Source organism: Apus apus, chromosome Z (assembly GCF_020740795.1).
Source record: "Apus apus isolate bApuApu2 chromosome Z, bApuApu2.pri.cur, whole genome shotgun sequence".
NCBI lineage: Eukaryota > Metazoa > Chordata > Aves > Apodiformes > Apodidae > Apus > Apus apus.
Genome location: NC_067312.1, coordinates 51,933,774 through 51,940,007, shown reverse-complemented (window position 1 = coordinate 51,940,007; position 6,234 = coordinate 51,933,774). Strand labels below are relative to the sequence as shown.

Genomic DNA, 6,234 nt, shown 5'->3' with positions numbered 1-6,234 from the left:
TTGTTCACATGGTTGTCTCTCTTTCCATCAACTTTTGTTGAATTTTCAAAAATGAAAAAGGCATAATCTAGACTGCTTAGTCACTGCACTATGTGTTTCTGAAGTTTATGGTTTTTTATTAACTTATGTCAGTTCTGGTTTCGTTTGGTGGGTTTTTTGATAGCGGGGGAAGGGCCCATGAGTGGCTCTAGTGAGAAGCCGAGAAGCTCCCCCTGCTCCAAACCCAGCCAAAGAGCCATTATGTGCTGGTGGTTGGTGCAGAAGAAGGGTAAGAAGGTGCCCAAGCAGAAGTTTCCCTGCAGCCCATGGTGAGATGGCAGCTGTCCCCCTGCACTCGTGGAGGAACGTGGTGGAACATTTCCTGAAGGCGCCAGGAGGGGTGAACCTGGTCAGTGGACTTGGATTTTGTGGCCAGAGGATTTGCTGCCTGTGGACTCTGATTGTGCAGCTTTGGAAGACCCCGGCACCAGGGGAGTTTGTTCCCAAAGCAGCCCGTGACTCTGTGGGAAGCCCAGGCTGGAGCAGCTCTGGATCTCGTGGGAAGGACTCATGAAGGAGAGGTTCGTGGAGGTCTCTCTCCCATGGGAGGGACCCCATGGGGAAGCAGGGCAGGACTGTAAGGAATCCTTCTTCCTGAGGAGGCAGGAGCAGCAGGAACCACCAGCCTGTGAACTGACTCTAAACCCCATCCCCTGTCCCCCTGTGCTGCTGGGGGAAGGAGGGAGAGAGACCGGGAACAAAGGGATTTGGGCCTGGGAAGCAGGGAGGGGTGGGGTAACATACGCAAGCCCTGCTCTTTTGTGTTGTCTGTGTCCTGTGGGCATTTGATTAGTAGTAAATTAAATTACTATTTTTTCCCCGAGTTGAGTCTGTTTTGCCCAGGACCTTAATCAGTGAAGAACCCTCCTTGTCCTTTGTCTCAACCCATGAGCTTTGTCCTCCTCATCTCAGAGTAAGGGGGGGGGGGGGGGGGGGGGGGGGGCAGTTAAGTGAGCGGCCACGGGGCTGTTCCTTTGGTGTCATGTTGGGCCCAAACCACGACAATGTCCATGTTTGCAATTATTTGTGGGTTCTAAAGAAAATCCTACATTATAATTTGAGTCTGCTGTGGACTGTGTCAGGTCCCCACAGAAGAAATACAAGCTAGATAATTTAATTTATTTTGCTTTAAGATTACATGAGCAAGTCCAGTAAATTGCTTATGTTCCCTGATACTTGACTGAAGTTCATTTTCTGTTTGGGCAACACTTCATATCAACCACTTGCTTCACTCAGTAGATAAGCTTGGCAAACAATGTAACATGATGAAAGCAAGGTAAATTGGGCAATGGTGCTTGTCAATGCACAGTCTGTCTGATAAACGTGTTTGTACTTGTGCAAAGCTAATTTTGTGCAAAGCAGAGGTTCGTAGCCTAATGGTACTCCCTCTTTCCACCTCATGGGAACAGGACTTTCTTTTTTATATGCATAAATAAGGAATACACACATGATGTGAACAAAATCAGGAACAAAGTCAAGATTATCTTAATTTGGACAAAATGGTAAACCCTGTTTTGGCTTTGGAGTAGGAGAGTAGCAGGTCTGCAGGGAGCACACAAGAAGTCCAGCTTACTCTGGAGCCTATTTCAGGGAAGGATTAGCTGCAGGTGTGCTTGTCTTAAACCACAAATTTGTCTATGATTTACTAAATATCTGATGTTGAAATAACACCCTTTAATAAAAATAATTATACCACATTAATAATAATGATACTACATTAATAATAATACCACACAATTTTAGTAATAACATAGTAATAACGTAGTAATAATGTAGTAATGATATAGCAATAAACAACAGATGTTGGAAATATTAAATATAAAAGTGCATCCCTGTGAAAAATGAACTGACATTGACAGAATGTGTAAATACTATTTGCACACACACATTCACCCCACGCTGGCTTTGCCTGGCTGGTCTGTTTTAACACAGTCAACATCTGGGTTTTTAATGTCAGAGTCAAGAGCTCTGAGGTTCACATCATCCTGTGAGACAATTAAATTGTTTGTAGTTTGTCTGTTTGTTTGTTTGTTTTGCTAGATAAGACCATTAGCTTTCCAATGTGGCCCAAGACATATTCAGCAACTTCTACACTGTCTTAGAAAAAGTCCTTTTCTGGATGGAAATGTACAAAAAAAAAAACTTACTTAAAGGTAAACACTAAATACAAAATTACCCCTACACATAAAGCAGGCCCATGAAATGTTCTTTATGGATCTGTAAGCCTCTTCAGAACACACATAGGCCAGACTGAGGGTACCTACCAACTTGGTCTCACAGGAAGCAGCTGTGGGGTCAGAGGAACTGTGCACTGCCAGACCTCTGCTGGCCAGCCAGTCAAGCATTTACAGCCTTACTACCACAAAATCTCAGAACAGATTACTTCTTTCTGCCTCAGTGGCTTTTCCCCCTGGTGGACAGTGATTTCCCAGTATTTACGCTAGAAAGGATATTAAACATTTATTGGAAACATAATTTGTACACCTTCTTTTTTAGGTTGTAAATTGGTTACCCTTCGTTATCAAAGAGACATTAAAACACGGTCTGGAGCTGTGACAGGTGAGATTGTATCTGTAGCACTGTAGGCCTGCCTGTGTGTAATTTTAAAGGCATGTGATGAAAATCCCATTCTAAAGGGATGGGAACATTCATCCCTCAGAAACTCTGCAAGACTAAAGTCCCAGTGCAGTTACACTTAGCAGTTGCAAATTAATTGGCAAGTATTTTCCGATTCATTTTAAAGTGTCTTCCCTTTAGGAACAGGACAAAACAGCATCTCACTTTGTGTTTAGGTTCAGGTATCTGAAGGAAAACCTTATTTATTTCTATGTTGTCTTCTCTTGTTCTAAGAAACGGGAGATCTACAGACTTTTTGTGAAGAAGAAGATTAAATTTACTAATGAGAAAAAGTAATATGCAAAATCAGGAAAGAAACTACTATAACAATATAAATTTAGATTTGCAGTATCTTTCATTTCAAATTGCTTTACAAATCTTAGCTTTTACTCAGGCTTAGTATTTGTACAAGCCTGTGTAAAGGTCATGCATGTATTTCCAATAAAGTCCCATGAAGTTATTTGCACAGGAGATGTGAAATGACAAGTATCTATGATTATTATTATGATCATAATTATTATTGTTATTGTTGCTATTATTAAAAGTAATGTTTTTTAAATACTTTCTAGCTATTACTTGCGTCTAAAAATCTGTTGAAGTAAAGCCATGAAATGACCATCACTGAAGTCCAGAAGGTGTTGGATCAGGCCTCCCTGATACTTTCTTCACGTGTGGCAGCACTTGAATAGCCCTGGCTCTTCGTAACATTGGCACTGCATCAGCACTCTTAGGGGCTGTGGTCTGTTCATTCCTCAAAAAACAGTAAACTAGCTCTAAACTAACAAGAGTCAAATTAGTTGGTGTACCTCAGGCTTCAGCAGCTGAGTCTTTAAATAGGATTTCTGGCAGATCTGTGCCTGCCTGAGACATATCCCACTGCAGCTGCACTGCTCTAGGTAGCAGAACTCTGAACTGTATGGTTGGTAGCCAGTTGCTACCAGACAGACCAGCCAAAAATGTGTTGATTAAATCAGTTAACCCACTGCATGCAGGAAGACCAAAGTGAAATATATATGCAAAGTTTAATCTCTGATACTGGCTGGTCAAGCTGGAAGAAGATAATTGGCACGTTTATAGCTTCCTAGGCCACTAGAAAAATCGAGCTGCAGTAAATCATTGTATGTCTGCTGTGAACTGCACTCAATCCAGGGAAATAAAATTAATCAATATTAAACTAAGGTCCTCTTTTTATTTGACAGGAGTAATTTCTATTTCACTTAGGAATGTTAGGTTTGGAGTGAGTCCAAAGCAGGGCCATAAAGATGATCCAAGGGCTGGAGCACCTATGCTGTGAAGACAGGCTGAGACAGTTGGGGCTGTTCAGCCTGGAAAAGAGAAGAACTGGGGAGACCTTAGAGCACCTTCCAGTACCTGAAGGGGCTACAGGAAAGCTGGGGAGGGGATTTTCACCAGAAGGGTAGTGATAGGACAAGGGGTAATGGTTTTAAACTGGAAGAGGGGAGATTTAGGTTAGACATCAGTAAGAAATTCTTCAGTGTGAGGGTGGTGAGACACAGGCACAGGTTGTCCAGGGAGGTTGTGGATGCCCCCTCCCTGGAAGTGTTCAAGGCCAGGTTGGATGGGGCTTGGAGAAACATGGTCTTTTTAAAATTTCAGAGGTCCAGTTTCTCACAGGATAATTGTCATCATCAGCTAACCCTTTGCTACAAAACCTGCATACTTGATCTACAAACTAATCCAACCTTGTTGAAGTTATGGGATTTACTACTAACATTAGAAGATATGTAGGATCCAGGCATCTGGGCTGGAGTTGAATGAAAACAACCTGTATGTCTCCTTGGGTTTTCCATGGAGAGCCCTTGGACAGGCTTGTATGACCTTTTCAGTCCTATTTTTCAGGTTATTTCATGCTTGATCTAAGTCCTGAAGGCTGAAAATGGGCTTTTACTTGAGTAGTACCTATACCTTCTCTTTCCCAGGAAATGTTACCATTCAAATGTTCGGTGGTCTACAACCCCAAGCAGAAAAAACATACTTTTCCTGACAAGACTTGCAGCATAAACCAGCTCTAACAAATCAGGCCCCCATCTTGGCTAGTGCTTCTGCTCATTGCTGCTGTGCAGACAAAAAAAGCAAGAGGAAGAGCATGGAGCTAGAACTACTGGGATTTGTCTTTCTCCTAGTGTGCTGAGCTGAAGAGATATGACAACATCTCATCAGCAAAAAATCAAGGATACAATCAAGGATAATTTGAGTCTAATTTTAAAAATTCCTACCATAACTACATACATTACTATTTTTATTATTTTGTGCTCAAAAAATAAAGTACTGACAGTATAAGAGGGCATTGACAAGTTTACTTATTTGGAGAACAATAGATTCCTGAAGAATAAGACCTAACAGGCTCCAGGTAGTAAAATAAAAGCTAAATCTTTTTCTGTTAAAGAGATCAATAAGCTAAATTAAAAAGATGTCAGTCATAGCAGAAGTTACATTGTGCAGATGACAACAATAGCGTCCTTTTCTGCAGACATCTGTTGGGTTGCCTGTAAGGGGATGCCTCAGAAGCATGTATACTTAGCATGTTTGAAGTATTTTGGGCCTTGCAGGGGGCAGCCATGTGTCTCCAGGCAGTCACCATCCTAAGCAGAGGTTCCCACCACAGTGCCAACACTGCAACCCTTTAGCAGCCTTCTGGGGGCAACATCTGGGTTTGTGCCAGCATGAGGTTCCAGGTGATGGTGGGCACTCTGCTGCATGGTTCCAATGAACTCTGGCTGTGTTTTACCAGCAGCGTTTTCCTCTCTTATTTCTCACCCTGTTAGCCACTCGGAAGCTAGATCTTTACCACCAAGGGATATGCCACATCCAAGAGGAGAAGGCGAGTCTTGTCTTCTCCTATGCATTGCTTCACGTGACCCTAATATAATGTTCTGCTGGGACAAAAACTTCTGTTGTTTACTCACTGAATGCATTTAAGATTTTAGTGCACATCTAAATTTTAGTGTATTTTCAAACTGCAACAGTAAAACCAAATAAAAACAAGATCCATGCATTTATTTAGATAACTTGAGCTGCTGCTCAAGCTCTGTAATGGTTCATGTATTTTGAAGCAGACACTATACCACCACACTGATTTTGTCTAGAGTCCATGGAAGAATAAATAAGTGTGCTACTATTCTTCTTTAAGAAAAGTTTCCGGAAAACATTTAATAAGTTGACAAAACCAAGAAAATGATAATGCCCTCAAGACTAATGAAACAGATGCCTTAGACAGCAGAATGTAATTTTCTTCCTCCCGATTCACATCATAGTAGTCTAGGTGTTATATTTTTAATTTTATACAGACAGAATTTTAAAATTTATTCAGAAATCAAACTTTGCCAATATCAGCAAGACAGAGGCCTGCACATGTCTGGATTATGTGTAAAACTTTAATGTAATGAAAATGCAATATATTAGTCCAATTCAACATTATATTATTTGATTAATTTATTTATTAATATTACATTACTTCTTTTTTTTTATTTTCCAATACAAGAGCTTTGGTGTTTTACAGCATTATTTTTTATGTTAATCATTGTGTTGGATTGTATTTTATTCAAAACAGAAATACAG

The 6,234-nt window shown here is 40.9% G+C and overlaps 1 long non-coding RNA gene across 1 annotated transcript; it reads left to right on the top strand.

Annotated features, from left to right (window-relative positions):
* Positions 1 to 205: 205 nt before the first annotated feature.
* LOC127395968 (uncharacterized) lies at positions 206 to 3,752 on the top strand. The gene is made up of 3 exons (XR_007891887.1): positions 206 to 560; positions 2,536 to 2,598; positions 3,225 to 3,752. It is a non-coding gene; the product is annotated as an uncharacterized LOC127395968 (long non-coding RNA).
* Positions 3,753 to 6,234: the final 2,482 nt, after the last annotated feature.